A 19,499-nucleotide genomic window follows, 5' to 3' on the forward strand; every position below is an offset into this window, starting at 1 on the left:
TTCCATTCCTGGTTGGGGAAATGATATCCACATCCTGAGTGGTGCAACCAAAAACAAAACAAGCAAAAACAACAAAGAGTACAAAGCTCTACCCAGATGTAAAAGATGCTAGGTTTTGTAGTCATCATTAAGGGACAGTCCCAACAACCCATGATTCTAAGTCAGAGTGGATTTCCCAAGTTTTCCCATAAATTTGCTGAGGAACCTTGGGAAAGTCACTTAAGCTGAGACTCAGTTTCCTCATATATAAGTGTTGTGTGCCCTTAGCATGGTTTTCTGAGAATATAGTAAGATGGATAAAGGAAGAAGTTCTTTGCAAACAAACTATAAATGTCTCTTCACTCTTATTTGCAAATAAAAGACTGGGATGATTCATTCTTACCCCAGTAGCCAAGAATTTGTCATAGCCAGATTGGGTGTTGGCTACTACAACACCAGCAAGTTCTTGAGGACTCAAAGCTGCTTCAGTGTTAGAATTACACACCAAAGTGCAGTTCTCTCAAACTGTGTTGGGCTGAGGGAACTGTAAGGGCCCGTTGGGCCTGACACTCAAACAGCACTCTTACCACAAACCTGCCTCTAGCTGGCTTTTCATGGCTCTTTGGGGCTCGGATAAGATCTCTGCGAAGCTTAGCCAGGCCTGTGGATTGTTATCATAGAGGGAGACTTCCCAAAAGAGCATCCTAAGGAGAGGAAAGATATTAAGCAACTGTGGAAGGCAAATGCTCCCACTTTACCAGAAGAGAAAGTAGATTTATTCTACTTTTTATAAGACCAGAGAATGTGACTTTACTCCTGGATGTGGGGTTTGAAGAAGTCATTGAATTATTCCTCTACTCTCTATCCACAATCAGACCAACTGAGAGATGGACTCAGGCATCAGGTAAATAACCACTTACAAAAGCTACATTGGAAAACATGGCTGAAATGTGTTGAGTCAATTCAGTTGTGTCTGACTTTTTGCAACCCTATAGACTGTAGCCTGCCATGCTCCTCAGTCCATGGGATTCTCTAGGCAAGAATACTGAAGTGGGTTGCCATTTTCTCCTCCAGGGCATGGCTGAAATGGGTGGCAACAAATACTCCGTCCTAGAAGCCTGTCTGCCTCCCTGGTCACAGGCAGCAAGGGGGCAGAGCACAGAGGGGGTAGAACTAAGTGTGTGCTCTTTGTAGACAGGCTAATTCCAGAGACAGGGAGTACAAGCTGAGCCTCAACTGCTAGTTCACCCACTGTCATCCTTGGATAAGTTGCTCCTACTCCTCTAAGGAGACTCCAGTAAAGTAAAGGATGTGGTAGAGTGGGGTGGGAAGGCAGAATGTTATTCTAGTAGGGCTTCCTCCATGTTGAAACATATCTAGAGCCAATGGGGAGATACTTGGAGTGTTTTAAGCAGGACAATTACAGAGTAAAATTTATAATACATTTTGGAAACAGAACTCTATGAAATGAGTAAGAGATTAATTTGGATCCAAATATAAGGGATATTGGTATAATTTCATGACTTCATAACTGCACAGCAAACTGTAAACCAAAACTGATTAATTAACCCAACACTGCTGACTCATTTGAACTCCCAGAACTTAGTTTGTTCAACATCTTTTTTTGAATGAAGGACCAATTGAAGTTATGAAATAGAAGGTTGGCTTTTAGAGATGAAGTGCAAGACTCAGTGATTTTGATCAGCATACCAGAGGTATGATCATAAAGGGGAAGAGGGAGAAATTTGGCTAACACAAGAGAAGACAGAGTTGAGACCTCAAGAAACTTGGAGCCAAGGACTGAGTAGAACAAAGTGAAATTAAATTTTAGATGCTCAGACTCAGAACTAAGGCAGCGGCCACAGGAGTGGAGAGGACAGGAACTGTCTGAAGGATTCTTTGGAGACTGGTTGTGGGGATAAAGGTGACTAAAGTGTCTTAGAGGACTCCAAAGTTTCCAGCTTAAGGAATCAAGTGGGTGGTGCTGCCCTTTACTGAGACAGGGAACACTAGAGAAGAACATTCTCATTCCTTTCACCTATGTCTAAGGTGAACATATAATTTATCCCACAAATTTCACTTTTCAGAATGAAAGATGGTACCATTAATAATTGCATTGAAACAACAGATATATATATAACACATTCATGCCTACATATATATGTATATGTACTCACCCTACCTTGCTGCCCTGATCAGTGCGTGCTCTGGTTCCTTAATGCAGTCTTTTACTAAGCCCCTGGAAACCTTCTGTTGAGTGACACTCTACCTGGCATGATGACTGAGTGTCCCCAACCCATCCTCTCCTCTCTACTGAAAGCTGTGTCTCTCTGTCAGCCCCCAGACACATACATTATTGAATCATTCAGCCTGGAGTCTCCAGGGATGTGGAAACTATTCTCAATCCTTTACCGTTAGATAAACATTAGGGGAAAGAAAGAGAATTAAACCTTTCTGCAGCTCCCCAGGGGCACTTACCAAAATAGGCTACCTCGTCAAAACAGCATCTAACTAAATGGGTGAGCAACATCAACGAGGGAACCTGGGGCGAGAGGCAAGGGCTCCTGCTGAGAAAGCATCCAGGGGAACCAGGAAGATGCAGATCATCCTGGGATGCAGTCCCAGGCCTGGGACTAAGGAGGGCAGAGCTTAACCAGGGAAAGACCCCACCTGTAAAATATCTGTAGTACTCCCTAGTTTCCCAGTGTCCCATCTGCCAAATACTTTTAATCTTTAGCAGAAGTCTGAGAGGGAGGCAGAAGTAATTACTAACCCTATTTAATGATACTGGAAACTGGTCAGAGCTATAGTAACTTGCCTGTGGTCACACAGGGCTGCCTCTTATTAGTACACAAGGCTAGTTGTAGGAATAGGGTTCTCTAAACTCAGGAAGATGTGGGTGACACTTTGGGGAAGAGGGAGTATACTCACAAGAGTCAAGACTGATGGATAAAAGCTATAGTAAGCAGATTCCAGTTTAATAAAGAAAGAAGATATCTGTCTACTAGATTGATATGGGCTGTCACGTAAGGTAGTGAACTCCCTGTCCCTGGAGGAGTTTAAGCAGAGGTTGGATAACAGTTATATTTTAGAAGAAATTCTCTGTGTTAAACAAGAGGTTAAACTAATGATCTCTAAGATTTTCTATTTTCTAAATATTTATTGAACATCTACCATATGTACACATATACATATATAAATATGCATATATTTTATTTTTGGAACAACCTTGCAAAGTAGAGATTCTGTTTAACTCTGTTTACTAGAAAGAATAACTTTGACTCAGAGGTGGTAATACACAGAATTTTTGGTGCTCGTTCAGTCCTTTCTTTAAAGTAAATCACATAAATCTTTTGTTTAAAGTAGTAAAGAGGAGAAAAGGTAAGTCTTTTTCTGGCATGTAAGATTACTAAATGTTGTTTTTAAAGCTTCTCTGTGTGTTCATATTTATGTGTTTCTTTGGACTGCAGTGAAACATTGTTTTGGGTTTTTTGTGGGGGCTTTTTGTGAAGGAGCCCTGGGAGGCTTAAAAAAAATTACCTGAAGAATTTTACCTCTAGAAAAACACTCATTAAAAAGGTTCACAGCAGAAAATAGCAGAAAAGTAACCTTTGTCATTTCTTGCCACAGCTAAGAAATTCTTACAGTTTTACAAGGGTCACTCTGTGCCATGCTTGGCACAGACTTTTCAAAAATACTCTTAAACCAATTCTTGAGATACTTCATTTTTTAACCTGCATTTAGGCTAACTTCTGTACACGGTTTCCCTGGCAACCATGTAATTTCAGGAAACAATGCCTTTCTCTTGGGTCTCATTTCCGGCAAGTATGCAACCAGAAAAAATTTTTTTGTCTTCATAACATTAAAAGAAGATCTGTGATCCTTTGACAGCTGAAGAAATGCTCAGAAATATCATCTCCCTTCTTACAATTCAAGAAGTAACAGCGCTTTTCCATTTCTGAACATTCCCTTTCCATTAATTTAATATAACTCTTTTGTATGTAAAGTCAAAATTTGACTGAAGGAATGCATTTTTTAAGTGTAAGAGAAACATCAGGAATACCGTTTTCTTCCTCAACCCCATGGTCTGTGAAATTACCAAGGTTTAATTGAACTTGCAAAGCTTTTCTTTTGTGGAAGACATACATACCATCCTGTACACCTATCTCTCATCTATGTCCGGGAGTAGCCAAGCATCAGGCAGACAGGAAGGAGGCAGGCAGCCTGGTCGTGCGCTGGTGAAATTTCAGTTACATGCTGCCTTGGGGTAGAGATGGGGAGTACCCCTGAGCCAACAGAGTCAACAGAGCCACTAGAGCTTTGCTTCCCCTGAGCAAAGCCCCTAGAGTCTCCTTCAATGGGAAACCTAAGCTTCCCTTGGACTCATTCCCATAGTCTTTCCTGAAAGGGATGGGCGGATGGGAGTCCGAAGGAGGGGAAGGTATATTTATTCATTCCTTCAATCAGCCAACAAATGGACACATAAACAAATACGTGATGTGGTATCAGATGCTATGAAGAAAAATGCAGTAGAATAAGAGAGAGCAGGATGAAGGCTATTTCGGGGGGATGGACAGGGAAAGCTCTCTAAGTAGGTGACATTTAACAAAGACCTGAATGACGTGAGGGAGTAAGAGGATACATGGGGGGAGGCATATTTGTGTACACTTAGTATCTTGTCTTAGCTGCACAATGGCCCTGTGAAAGCAGAATAATTATTCCCACTTTTATGGATGAAGGAATCTGATTGGCTCCCAAACCTGCCACATTACTGTCTACAGACTTTGTAAATCTTTCAATGTGACACTTAAATGTCTTTGTATTGGAGTTTTTGCTTAAGTTTTTGAGTAAACTGACATTCAAGGTCTTTTCTAGGTCATCATACATTGGTATCTATGTCTCTATAGCATCTTTTGGTCCCCATGAAAAAATTTAAAGAAATATTTGAGTAATATTTGTTGTGATGACAATTTCCTCATCCAAAAAAAATAAGTACGGCTAATACTATCTACCTCACAGTGCTGTTGTGAGGATTAAATTCTATTATGTATATAAAATACTTAACAAATGTTAGCTTTATAGCATACCTTCAGCAATAGTAGCTGCTGTTATTGTTGATATCCTAGATCTGCCATGAAATTCCTACGCAACCTTGGGTAAGTCACTTAGCCTCTGGCAAAGTGCCTACTTATTAATGGAAGACATTTAATAAATAATTATTGAGTAAATGATTGATTGAATGAATGAATGAATGTTAACCACCGTGGCCTTTAATTTCTGTTTTATGGAGTAAAAGAGTTAGATTGAAATGTGATGACAAAATATTTACAACATTCCATACACAAGCCCTCTCACATGTGTAATCTATTTTAATCAGTACAACTAGTACATGGGCATTTACCCAACTAACCCCTTAACTGACCAATGAGGAATTTGAGGTTAATAAACAGAAGAGGATCTACCCCCTGTAATAAAGCAAGTCTTAGTGCTATTATGCTTCATCCTAAAATAACTGTGAACATGAATTATTTAGCCATACAGAGGTTTAACTCACTGAAATGAAGTTGGCTCTCCAGATTGCTATTATGAAGCTCTGTTATAGGCAAATAATGTTGGGAGGCAACAAAACCTTAAAGATAGGAGACATTAATAACTTAATGGCAACACATCTGACATTTTTTTTTTTAAAAATCCTGTTTTCTCTGGGCCAGTTCAGAGGGAATAGAGAGAGGAAGGTTGGAACTGTCATTGGGTAAGAAAGAAAGAAGTAGGAAATCTTCTCCAGATGGCAGCGTATGCCAAGCAAAAGCCAGGTTTGTGAATTGAGAGGAAGCCTGAGCTAAGCCCTTAATCCCTTACACATGTCTAGTCTTTTCAAGTTTACAAAACTCCTTGCTGAGTGTGATCATACTTGGGCCCAAGTGTATCACTAAGTAGAGGGGGGCTGAAGAGGTTGATGTAGCCGAAGGGGTGCTCCAAAAGACCAGCCAGGCATCCAGATCTAGTGCTATGGGGGCATGGTGGTTCCAGACCTCGAATTACAGCTCAGGATATTTAAGTTGGGCAGGAGACGGTCCTGCCCTGTGAGTTGGCACACATCTGGTAGCACTGCCCAGGGGCCTCTGCATAGGCCCACGTGATCAAGGCCACTTTCTGGGTTCTTTCCTTGAGGTGATCTTCCACAATAAAATCAGAGAAGCCCAAGATCAGCATGGTGCTGATTATCAAGTCTGATTGATATAAAGAAGAAAATGAGTCATGAGGTTAGACGCCCAGAGTATCTCTAGGAAATTAGGATTCAGAAGTGGGTCGAGGCAAGTGTTTCCAGGACAAACTGTAACTGGTGATGGTGTGGGAGTGCCACATTTCAACACCGACAATTCTGTTAATACATAGCATATTAGGTGTTGAGAATACAGTAATGAGTAGGTTTCACCGTCTCTGCCTTCATGGAGTTTACAGTTAAGATAGGAATTACAGGAATTAATTTCGCATATTGTTATAAACCATAAAAGGTACTACAGATGAGAAGCCTTATCACAGAACATAATAGGAAGACCTGATATGATTTCCAAAATCAAGGATGATACTGCTGAGGAAGTGATTTTTGATCTAAGATATGAAAGATATGCTGATTTTTATTAAAGGAGCAGGTGGGAAGTGATAGAGAGAATTGCTCCAGAAAAGAGAACAGTGGTAGCAAAGACCAAAGATCAAGAGAGAGGGTGGCATGTTTCAGAACTGAAAGGATGCGTAACTGAAGCAAAGATACTGAGGGAAAGATGAGGCTCAAGAGGTTGGTGTGGCCAGACTATGCAGGACACAGGGCTTCTTAGGCCATGGAAACATTTTAACCTTTTACCTCAGAGACTGAGAAGCCATTGTGTAAAGAATTAAGGATCTGATTTTAATTTTAAAGGAATCTCTTTTGTGTCAAGAATGGATCGGGGGTCTCCCTGGTGATCCAGTGGTAAAGGATCCACCTGCCAATGCAAGGGATGTGAGTTTGATCCCTGGTCTGGGAAGATTCTACATGCTACAGGGCAACTAAGCCCCTGTGCCACAACTATTGAGCCCATGTGCTGCGACTACTGAAGCCTCTACACCCTAGAGGCTGTGCTTCGCAACAAGAGAAACCACCACAATGAGAAGCCTGGGCGCAGCAACTAGAGCATAGCCCCTGCTCACCACAACTAGAGAAAGCCTGTGTATAGTGGCGGAAATACAGCACTGCCAATAAATAAGTCAATAAAATTATATATATATAAAGGATGGATTGGAAGTATGCTGAACTATGCAGACTCAGAGACTTACCAGCGAAAAGAAAGCAAGAGAAGGACCCAGATCTGGAGAAAGTTTTGGGCAAATGTAGGCTAGTGACAGAACTAATCTAAACTACTCTAAGCAACTATTGAGGACCAGGCTCTGGTCTGAGAGTAAAGAACACTACAATATTGTAAAGTAATTAGCCTCCAACTAATAAAAATAAATGGGGGGAAAAAAATCAAAAGCCAGGGAGTAAAATTAACAAAAGCAACATCAGGAAAAATGATAAAGTTCTCATCAAAAAAAAAAAAAGAACTGAAATGACACACAGTGTAACCTCACAGAACCCATGAGCAGTGAGAGGACTTTGCAGGAAAATAAATCTTTTAGTTCAGCAAATTCACATACCAAACAATGTGCTAGGCGTGTTTTCTCTGGTGTCTATTATTTCATTTAAATTTGCATCGCCATCATTTGAGGAAGAGCTATCAATTATTATCCCACTTTTCCAGGTGAGAAAACTGAAGCTCAGCAAGATTAAGTGACTCAGCCAAGAGATTCCAGCCAGTAAATGGAACCGAAATTTGTGCCGAGTTCATTGGATTCCAAGTCCAGTGATCCCACGCTTCACCACTCTCTTTAAAAAGTGGTATCAAATGCTAGGAAAATAGTACGCCTAAGGGAAAAAGAGACCTATGGACACAGCTGACTCTGTAACATAACTAACTTACCATGGAATTGCAAGCAGAACTTTATTACATTTGTGTGTGTGTGTGTGTGCCAAGGGTCTAAATTGAGCCCCAGGTCCATCTGACCCAACCATCTCCTTCCAGGAATGCATATTAAAATTGGGGTGAGAGCCCAGAACAGTCAGATTCTGTCTCAAGGCACCCGTGCCAAGATTCCAGTTGAAATTTTTAATTGAGTTCAAGCTCCTGTAAATGGGGATTCACTAATCCGAATGTTGATTAAGCTTTCATTCTTGCTGCAGTTGGAGCCATGTGACTCTAATCCTGTGCTTCAGCCGTGGGGCTGGCTATTCCCTCTCACACTGCGCTGACTTCCCCCACCCACCAGCCAGTGGGGGCTTCTCGCAGACATTTGTGCCAATAGAGAAGGTTGCATTCTTGGTTCACTTGCCAAAGCTCTTAACCCAGATGGATTCATGGCTTTTGAATCATGATCAGACCTTGAGCTGCACATTAAAAAAAAAAACAAAAAAACACAACTTTCTAAATAATAAATGAAACATGCACATTCAGATATTATTATGATGGTGGCTGACTGCTGTGGCCTTCTGATCCTCAACTGTGGAGCCACACCCGTAGCCACAGAAGAAACTCATAGTAGGCACTCTTAGTGGTTAAAAAGCAGGTTTGGGCTTGAATCTTAGCACTGATCACAGTCACTCTGAGACACTGGCGTTCAGTCCACTGGGTTTAATCCTCAGCGACTCTGTCAGTTTTGAGGAGAGGCCCAGTGCAATACTTCACACACTTGCCAAGAGCCAGTTAGTTCCTTTCCCTTCTATCTGCTCAGCCAGAATGACCTTCTGGCTCACTGGCCCTTACCCTCCCCTTCAATGTGACTGTCACCCATACTCTTTCTTAAGACTTCATCCTTACTCCACACACCCATATATTGTCTCTGAAGGAAAAACCTGTCTTAGGGCTTCTCTGTTCCCAGTGGTCTCAGCGTGTAAGCCACTACCATACCTCCACTTTAGGGTAGATTTCCCACTGTTCTCTGTGGGGCAGTTCTGTGACGATGCAGGCAATTGCAGGAGGAAATGAAGGAAGAAACCAAAGGATGAGGCAAAAAAACATCCAAAGCCCCTGCATCCTCTCAGTCATGGCCCCTGACTCCTGTCTGCATTCCTGCCACATTAACACCACGACACCTACCCCTGCTGCTAAAACAGAGTCAGCAAGTGCCAGTGCTGCTGCTATGACTACTAACACTTTCACTAATACTACTGTTGCTGCTACTAACAACCCTTCTACTTGTGCTGCTACAAGATGCTATTATAATTTTACTGCCATCCTTGTTACTGCCACCACCACAGTGTCTGCTAGCTAATGCTTACTGATGGACCCTAATTAGTGATAATGCTGGCTACGTGCCCTACGTTCAGACACAGTTGTCTAAGTGCGTTGCATGTAAAAACTCATTTAATCCTCACATAACTCTATGATTTAAGTGCTATTATTGTCTTCATTTTATACATGAAGGAACTGGGACACAGAGAAGTTAAGAAATTTGCCTAAGAGCACATGGCTAGAGAGCTTCCCTGATAGCTCAGTTGGTAAAGAATCCACCTGCAATGCAGGAGACCCTGGTTCAATTCCTGGGTCAGGAAGATCCACTGGAGAAGGGATAGGCTACCCACTCCAGTATTCTGATCTGGAGAATTCCAAGGACTGTATAGTCCATGGGGTCACAAAGAGTCGGACAAGACTGAGCAACTTTCACTTTCACATAGCTAGACATGACAGAGTCCAGATTTGAACTCAAACATTTTGACCCTAGAGTCTTTTCTTTCACATTATACTATATAGTCTCTACCAACAATAAGCTGCCTCGCTGCCCTGCCCCCAAATTTTATTCTTGAGAGTGAGTTCCCTCAATGTTTTCCACCTGCTTCCACAAAACCACTTCTACCAAAGCACTTATTGTAATTATTGTCTACATGTTTGGTTGCCTTACTGCCCACCACTGCCCCTCCTCTGCCAATGCCCACTTCCACTATACTGCTCAATTCAATGTCGAGTGTTTACAGAGCAGAGATCACACTGACTCATATCTGGGACTCCAGTGCTTTATATATTCTTGACCTACTAGGCATTGAAATAATTGATTAACGAGTGAACAAAGAAACAAACAAATGACTTTGAGGTAATTGGGGTTCACCAACAGCCAATGGTGATGCCTGGGAGGTAATAAGCTTCTCCCATCACAGAAGTTCCAGCAGAACATTCAGGATTCATAGAGATCCCGAAATAGATGAACTTCAAAGTTCCTCCAAGTTTAAGGTACCAGAATCCCTCAAGAAGCACACTTGACCATTGAACACTCTCTCCCCTCTGCATACTGGATGTATTGCATTTGAACTCCTTATGAAATGAAAGGAAATTAGTTTCATTGATATTGATATGAAGTTGTCAAGTCAGATGCCTCTAGACTTTCAGAAACCTCCAGTCAACGCACTGTTTGATAGATAAAGAGGACAGAGGCCCAGAAAGGTGAAAGCCTGGTCTAATGTGGTGCCTTGGAGTACAGGCGGGCAGGGAAAAAAAGTACGTCTGTCCTGAGTGCTGTTCCAGGTCTCTTGCTATTCAAGCCATTTCTCAACAGACTGTGGTCTCCCATGTCCCACACTGACTTCAGAAGGACATAGATGCCAACTTCCTGTCTCCAAATAGCAAAGTAGCTCAGCTGCCTAACACAGAGAGCAACCCAGTAAGTATTGAAATCACCCCTATCATGCAAAGTGGTCAACCACTTTATATCTTAGTCTTATCTCAGTCTCTCAGGGGCCTTCTCTGCCTAAATGTGCTGTCTCCTTCTTCATGTAATGTTTCAGCTTTGAGTGGAATATTGTGTCAGAACTAAAGCCTTCCTCTTTTAAAATCAACATTTTGGCAGCCCCTTGCTGTTCAATTTCTGAAGGTGCCCAAGTCTGCCTTTCTCATTCATCTAACCACAGGAGATCATTATTCAGTGACGGAGTTCTATTCCACTATCATTATCCTATAATGAGAATGCCTCCTAGGATGGGGTAGGGGCAAAGATGAAGTTGTGATTGGTGGGTGGAGGCAATAAAGACCCTGCAGACTTTGGGAAACAATTGTGCAGTTATAGGTGCCCAGTGGATTATGCTTTATGGCATCATGGCAGGTATATACACACAAATGTATAACATTATATGATATACAATGGTATATATACACATACATATATATGTATATTCATATAAAGATAATTTCAAAGTGCATTGAACATTTTGTTGTACGGCATTTATCTCTTCTTCTGATAAAAGTTTGGGGAATCCTCAGTACTGGTCTTGCTTGCAGGAATCACTCAAACTTGTGGGATGAGAGGGAAACACATCCCTGTGGTCAGAGATGAGACACCTGACCTTCTCATGCATTAGTCGATCACCATATCCCAACCCCTCAGGTTGCAGAGTCATACTGTGGTTGGATATGCATATTGATTGTAATTTGCTGAATATATACATGTGTATATGTATGTGTGTATATATATATATATATATATGTTGATGGTTTAGTAAACAGTATTAGCATTATGTATCCTGAATTTATCCTCTTTGTTGCATTTATAAAATCTTCAGTTTAAAATACAAAACAAATGAAAAATACATCCAAATTAGTTTGCTTCAATTAATTTATACACTGGGTGTGTTCCAAGTGCTAATGAACGTGATATGCACTAGTAATACAGAAAGGAGCAAAGTCATGATTCCTTGGGTAAGTCTATTGCCTATCAGTAAACTGGGAGCTGGGGAAACTTGCAGGCCCACCTTGAACATTTGCAAGACGCAGGGGAGGGAACAAATGGAGGCCTAGAAAGTCTAATCTAAATACTGTGTTATAAATCTAGCTAACAAATTGTTAAAATATATACCTATCCTCCTACCTGGATAGATACATAATGAAAAAATAGAAAGATAGTTGTAAAGCTGTAATTTTTTTATGATGAAAACTTGGTAAAAAAAAAAAAAATCCAAGAGTTCTGAATTTAATTCCTATTGTACCTGTCTGAATATTCTCTTGGCAGAGAGATGGGCCTACAATGTTTGCAACAGTAAAGCTTGGGGCCCAGAGAAGGGTCCCTATAAACAGATAAAAGAATGGGATTGGAAGGTTGAATTCAGTGATATCTCAGTTACCTTGTGCTCTAATGTTCACAGATAACTGAGAAAATGGGTCCTTCTTAAGATAGGAAATGCTTGTGTTTTAAAGAGGAGTATTCAGTTTTACATGCCCCCAGATATATGCACACAAGAGTACAATTGCAAAAAATGGAGCTGGGTTATGTGGCCAAATGCAGAATTCATTGAATGCCAGTTGTAACAGACCATAATGAAGCTAAAAGTAAATTGGACTTGAAGATGTATATTTAATCATGGATGCTGAGCACACAATACAATGATATTAAAATATTCAAGCATTCAAATCAGCTCAATGCTGGGGCTGTATGTTCTAAATCTAAACGAAAACATTAAATACGTGCTCAGACCTATATTATTCTTCTAGTTCAAATACCATAAATCTTGAAGAGTTGAAATGTAAACAGTCAAGATTATTTTTACAGCGATAGGCACTTCCTCCAGATCCACACCTAGCAACTATCACTGAGTCATTCCCGGACTCACCTTTTGAATTCTGGGTTCTTCTGGAACAATCGGATTGGTAGCTCTGGCAGATCGTTGGAGACCTTGTAGGCAGGTCAACCCCACCCCCCATTTCAGGCGGGTGGCTCTTAGAAAGTCCTGGGGGAAGAGTTCCAGATTTATATCAGATGACTTGTTTGAAGTGTGTGTCAGTCAACTATGGGCTGGAAAGCCTTAGGAAAACAATTATATATAATCTTTGAGAACCTCAATTTGTTCATCTATAAAATGGAAACGTTAGTCACTCTTTTTGTGCCAGGAGTATTTTAAGCATACTTCTAACATAATAATAGTTATTTTATACCTTTGGATAGGGATACCTTTGGATACCTTTTTGCTATATGTTCATTGTAAAAAACTTTGTAAATACAAAATAACATGATATCAGAGAAAAACATCACCCTTAATACCATTGCCAAAGATAAATGCTATTAAGTTGAATACTTTCTTCCTGACTAGTTATTTGCCTATCTGTATATATAGTTAGGCAGTGGTGGTTTAGTTGCTAAGTTTTGTCTGACTCTAGTGACCCCATGGACTGTAACCCACCAGGCTCCTCTGTCCATGGGATTTCCCAGGCAAGAATACTAGAGTGGCTTGTCAGTTCTTTCTCCAGGGGATCTTCCCAATGCAGGGATTGAACCAGTCTCCTGCACTGCAGGTGGTTTCTTTAGTGACTGAGCTGATGAGGAAGCCCATATATATAGTAAGAACATACTCTATATACAGTTTTATATCATTTAGCATTTTACTGTGAACATTTTATCACATTATTTGAAATTACTTATAAATTCTTTAAATGATCAAATAATATCCCTTTGAAATGATGTACCATACTTTATTTAAAACCTACTAGTATTTACAGTTGAGATGGTTTTAAATTGTCATTATTTTAAATAGCATGACAGTAAATTATCACATCATTTTGCAACCATGCACGTTATCACCCTTTTAAATTTTTAGGTAGCAATCTTACTCATTTCTCTAAGTTCAGTGCCCAATATGGTACCTGGAATAAAGCAAGACCTCTAAAAATATACACTGAACAAATGCATAAGTGAATGAGTGATGAAACACCAGTGAGTGTCCATTTCTGTGGCACTACGTTCTCAGGAAGGGTGGAGGGAGTTCTATAGCCACACCAGACACAGATAAGGTAGTGGTGGGGTTCTCTTCCAAGGCAAATGGTTACCGTCCTTCTCTCATGGACACCTCCTGTACTTCTGTCAGGTAAATTTCCTCCCTGAAACTCAGGGGCCAATGAGCCTTTTTATTGAAACGCAATTTCTAAAGCTTTACCTGAGAAACTGTTTGTTTTACTCACATTTCTCCTTTGCCACAGTCTACCTCATGTTGCATGTCAAATTGCAAGTCATAATAGTTAAAAAATTAATGATCTAATTAAATAGAACCATACTGCAACACTTAGCAAGGATAGGGGCCAGAGGAGGCACCTTCATTGCATCAGAGAAGATATTCACACAGGCACTGGAGAAGTTTCTCTTAAAAATTAGGTGGGCTCTGACCCTCAGAGTTCTTCTCTGAACATAATTATCTTTAGAATGGGAATAGTGGTAAGTATCATTTATTGAGCTTTTTAGAACATACTAAGTAACGCTCTACGTACATTGTCTTATTTGATGCTTACAACAACCTATAAAGAAAAAAAAAAATAGAGCCCTTGACTTATAAGGAAATGGGGTCTCTGCAAAGTTAAGTAACTTGAGTACAGTTGGGATAACTGAACTTTGCAGTCTTGAATGGCTGTAGGGCTATGGAGCCAGACAGGTCTGGATTTTAATCCTAGCTCCACGCGTCTGCCTACAATGCAGGAGACCTGGGTTCGATCCCTGGGTAAGGAAGATCCCCTGGAGAAGGAAATGGCAACCCACTCCAGTATTCTTGCCTGGAGAATCCCATGGACTGAGGATCCTGGTAGGCTACAGTCCTTGGGGTCGCAAAGAGTCGGACATGACTGAGCGACTTCACTCACTCACTCACTCCACAACCACTTACAAGCTGTGTGACTATGAAAAAGTTATTTAACCTCCTTGAGGCTCCATCTGCTCATCTATAAAATAAAGATAATAATAGTACTTAATTCATGGGCTTGTTGTGAGGATGAAAAGATATATAACACTTAGGCAGGACCTAGAATGTAGCAAGAGCTCAGTAAATGTTATTTTGTTATGATTACTTTTATTGTTTTCATGATTATACTATTAGTATTCTTTGGTGATTATGATGGCAATACCAGACTCTGGGCTGTGGCAGTGGGCATTCAAAAATATATAAGACATACAGTGCCTACTCTCCATGAGCTTCCAGCCTAACTTTGCCTCGAATTTTACAACTGCAAAGCTAGTAAATAATGAAGCTGGGACTTGAACAGTAACTGTGGAATTTTAAAATACTCTTCTGCTACCTACCACATCCTTCCATTGTAATGTATATCTGATGCTATTGTTGTTAATAGTTTATGTCTACCTTCCCCATAAAACTGAGGTCTTGGAGGTGGGAGTTCTTGTGACTCCTGTTTGTGTCCGCAGTGTCCAGCCTGGGACCTGCCACAGAGAGTCAGGTCCTAAGTGTGTTTGCTATTATCAACTGAAGGTCCTGTGTTGGGCCAATCATCTCCTGCTTCCCCTGCCCCAGTCAGGGCCACAGTCCCACGGTTTCTGTCCCTTTCTGTGTGTTCCGTCCCCCCCTCCCCCTCTCCCCATTAGGATTCTGCAGTGAGTGATTCCCTCTGTCATCTCACCGTGAATTGATGACTCGGGCCTACTGATGCACTGAGCCACATGGCTAATACATCAGCTAAATGGATGCCGAAAACACCACCTGCTCCTTCAGGCAAATGGCACTTTGGAAAATGGAATGTGTAATCAATAGAATTAAACCTTAAGCAGAGCTCTGTACCCATGTCCCTGTGCAGGAGCTTGGCAGGCAAACGCTGGGAAGATTTTTTTTTTTCTTTTTTTCTACTCTTTCAAAGCACTTGGTTTGGCACTTGTTCAGCCAGCTCTGTCAGCCCTGCCATGGTCAGCATGGTATCCTCAGCATGCTGTCGCTTCTCCTCCTGTTCTGCCTGAGTGTCTTAGTCACTTGGCCTTTATGTCCTATCTCTGGGAGACCTAGAGAGGTAGTTTCCAACACACTCAGTGTAGCACGGGCAGCTGGAGTTTGAAGCAAGGAGCCTGAAGTCGGGGAGGTCTGGGAGTGACCCAAGGCAAAGACCCTCAACCATACTGCACCTTGACTCATCCGTGAAATGACGGTAATTATTCTCACCTCGGAGGGTTGTTTTGAGGATCATGTATCTGAATAACATATGTGAAGGTGCTTTGTAAACTCCAAAGCCACACATGAAGGTTGGTAGTGGTGGTTTAGTCACTAAGTCACATCCGATTCTTGCGAGCCCATGGACTGTAACCTCCCAGGCTCCTCTGTCCATGGGATTCTGCAGGCAAGAATACTGGAGTGGGTTGCCATTTCCTTCTCCAGGGGATCTTCCCAACCCAGGAATCGAACCTTGGTCTCCTGGATTGCGGGCAGATTATTTACCAACTGAGCTACAAGGGAAGCCCACAGATGAAGATTAATCATTGTTATTATTATTCCAAGGTATGGATGGGAGCATAAACTCCCTTTGTATTTTCCTTTCCAACCTACCTATCCAAGGAAGTGGCTTTTCCGATATGGCTGAGAAAGCCTAAGATCCAAGTAGTCATCAGCCGAACTTGGTTTTACTCTTTCTAGGATTATGGCAAAAATTAGAAAATGGAATCCATGAGCTAGGAGGGAACTTAAGGATTATTGGTGCCTTTGTCTTCGTGAAAACACCAAATGGGATGACGCTGGTGCTGCGGGAGGGCCTGGATGCCCCGGGGACCCTGGAATGGGAGGCTACGGTGGCTTCCGCTGAGGCTTCAGTAGTGGCGTCCGGGGCCAGGGCCAGGGCAGAGGCTGCGGAGCTCTCGGAGGCAAGGCCGAGGACAAGGAGTGGCTCCCCATTACCAAGCTGGGCCGCCTGGCCAAGGACATGAAGATCAAATCCCTGGAGGTGATCTACCTTTTCTCTCTGCCTATCAAGGGGTCTGAGATCATTGACTTTTTCTCGGGAGCATCCCTTAAGGATGAGGTTTTGAAGATTATGCCCATGCAAAAGCAGACCTGTGCTGGCCAGTGGACCAGGTTCAAGGCATTTATTGTCATCTGGGATTACAACGGACATGTCTGTCTGGGTGTCAAGTGCTCTAAGGAGGTAGCCACTGCCATCCGTGGGGCCATCATCCTGGCCAAGCTGTCCATCGTCCCGAAGAGGCTACTGGGGAGAACAAGATCTGCAAGTCCGACACAGTTCCTTGCAAGGTGACTGGCCGCTGTGGCTCCGTGCTGGTGCTCCTCATCCCTGCCCCCAGGGGCACTGGCATCCTCTGGTCCCTGTGCCCAAGAAGCTGCTGATGATGGCTGGCATAGACGACTGCTACACTTCTGCCAGGGGCTGCACCGCTACCCTGGGTAACTTTGCCAAGGCCACTTTTGATGCCATTTCCAAGACCTACAGTTATCTCACCCCTCTGAAAAGAGACAGTGTTCACCAAGTCTCCATATCTGGAATTCACTGACCATCTTGTGAAGACCCATACCAGAGTCTCCATGCAGAGGACCCAGGCTCCAGCTGTAGCCATCACATAATTTTATAAAGAGAATAATAAAGTGAATGAAACCAGTTAAAAAAAAAAAAAAGATTATTGGTGAGACTACAGACCTTGCTGTCTATCCTTGTTATGGTTGAGGGTACCACGTCCAGAGGGGAGAAGCATTTGGCCAGTGCCATACTGTGAATTGGTGACACGGCAAGGAATGGAGGCAGGTGGTCTTGTCTTGGCCCAGGAGTCTCTCCATGAAGCTTCCAGGCCAGAAAATCTTTACAGGAGCGGAGGGTGGGAGGACAATCAGGGTCAAACCCACTTGAAGCCAAGAGCTTGCCCCTCCTTCCTCTGCACTGTGCTGGTATCACCACCCTGAGAGCATAGGTGCAGAGGAGCCCCTTCTTCTCAGAATTCTTGCAACACTGTCTTCATCATTTATTTGGCCTTTAATTTTATGCAACCTGGTGAGATCCCTTATGCTGCTGTCTTGTATTAGCTAATCCACAGTTCTCTAATGGAAGCGATTTTGCCCCCTACTTCCAGAGGACATTTGGCAATGTCTGGAGACGTTTTTGATTGTCAAGATTTGGGAGAGGTTATTCCTGGCATCTAGCGGGTAGAAATCATGGCGACTTTAAACGTCCTGCAGTTCATAAGACAACACTTGATGATGAAAAATGATCTGGTCCAAAGTATCATTAAAGTCAATGTTTAGAAACCCTAATCTAGTCCATTTGTAGCGTTCTGCTTTTCTATCTTTGGCCAGACCATCAATGGTCTATGAGCTCTGTGTGGACTTCAATGCAGTCTTGCTGTGATTCCCTCAGTAGATTTAATGTAGTAGAATCTAAGCAAATATTTCTTGGTGGGGAATGCATAGATGAGGAAAGAGCACCAGACTATAAGCAGGGACCCTTGTTTGGTCAAAGCTTCACTGCCAGCAGGACTAAATTAATCCTGGACTAGATTAGTGATTTTCAAACTGTGCTCCAGGAAGCCTTAACAATATCTGCATCTGTTTGATTCTATGGCTTTTGAATGTAATTTCTTACGTACAAAGAATTCCGCAGTTGTAAAAATTTGTAAACCACTGAGATAGTTGAACCCTTAAGATACTTTTAGGCCAAAATCCCTCTGAAGACTCCTCAGAGGAGGACATATATAAAGGTTCTACTTTTAACAAACTCAAAGAATGCCTCTGTGACGTCAATTTATATTCCCCAGTCATGGGTTGAGGATGGTGGCCTCTCTGGCACCCTTCTAGTTTGGAGACTGTCCGGCTCTTACTCTTCTTGTGGCCATGCAGTAAGCCATGAGTCTCCCTTCAGGAATCTGAATATTCAGGAATGAGCTCTGGGGGAGATTCCTGCCTATGCCTCCAACCCCAGGAGCATTCTCTGGCTCCTGAGGAGGGCCTCAGTCAGGTGCCATTAAGTAATGAACATTTGGTGTATTTATATACCCAGAAGCATGTATATGCTGGTAATAAACTAATGCAGGAGCTAATAAACTAGTGCAAGAGCAGAGACCACATGAGACCTGGCTCAGTGAGATGCTCTGGTCGCCTCTGAAGGGGGCTGCCTGCTTCATGCCCATTGCAAAAGACCAGAGGAAATATAGCTGAGGGTACTGAGAAAAGTCAAGAAAGGGATTCAGAGAGACAGCTCAAGAAGAGAGAGCAAGTGTTTGATGTTAGTGATGAGTGATGGTGGTTGTCTCTGAGTGAGAAGTAGAATGTTCCATAAACATTCATTTGTAGTTATTATTAGAATGATCATTATTTAGAGTTAACCATTGTCTGGGTTTATAGAGACCAGCAGGATTATATACTAGTAGCTTAATGTAATTGTCAGTGTCAGGCGAGCTACTTGTGTTCATAACATGCTACCTAGTACAGAAACACCTTTTACTCTGGTCCCTCCTATGCTTCTTCCCTGGTAGCTCAGTTGGTAAAGAATCCGCCTGCAATGCAGGAGACCCCAGTTTGATTCCTGGGTTAGGAAGATCTGCTGGAAAAAGGATAGGCTACCCAATCCAGTATTCTTGGGCTTCTCTTGTGGCTCAGCTGGTAAAGAATCCACCTGCAACCTGGGTTCAATCCCTGGGTTGGGAAGATACCCTGGAGAAGAGAAAGGCTACCCAACTCCAGGATTCTGGCCTGGGGGATTCTATGCACTGTATAG

General features: G+C 42.2%; 1 protein-coding gene and 1 pseudogene across 1 annotated transcript in view; both read left to right on the forward strand.

Annotated features, from left to right (window-relative positions):
- AGBL4 (AGBL carboxypeptidase 4) overlaps positions 1-19,499 on the forward strand; it is a 1,430,302-nt gene that overhangs the window by 990,727 nt on the left and 420,076 nt on the right. The gene's annotated exons all lie outside the window — the stretch shown is intronic.
- LOC122437369 lies at positions 15,483-17,359 on the forward strand (annotated as a pseudogene).

The sequence above is a fragment of the Cervus canadensis genome, chromosome 2 (genome assembly GCF_019320065.1).
Source record: "Cervus canadensis isolate Bull #8, Minnesota chromosome 2, ASM1932006v1, whole genome shotgun sequence".
Classification (NCBI taxonomy): Eukaryota; Metazoa; Chordata; class Mammalia; order Artiodactyla; family Cervidae; genus Cervus; species Cervus canadensis.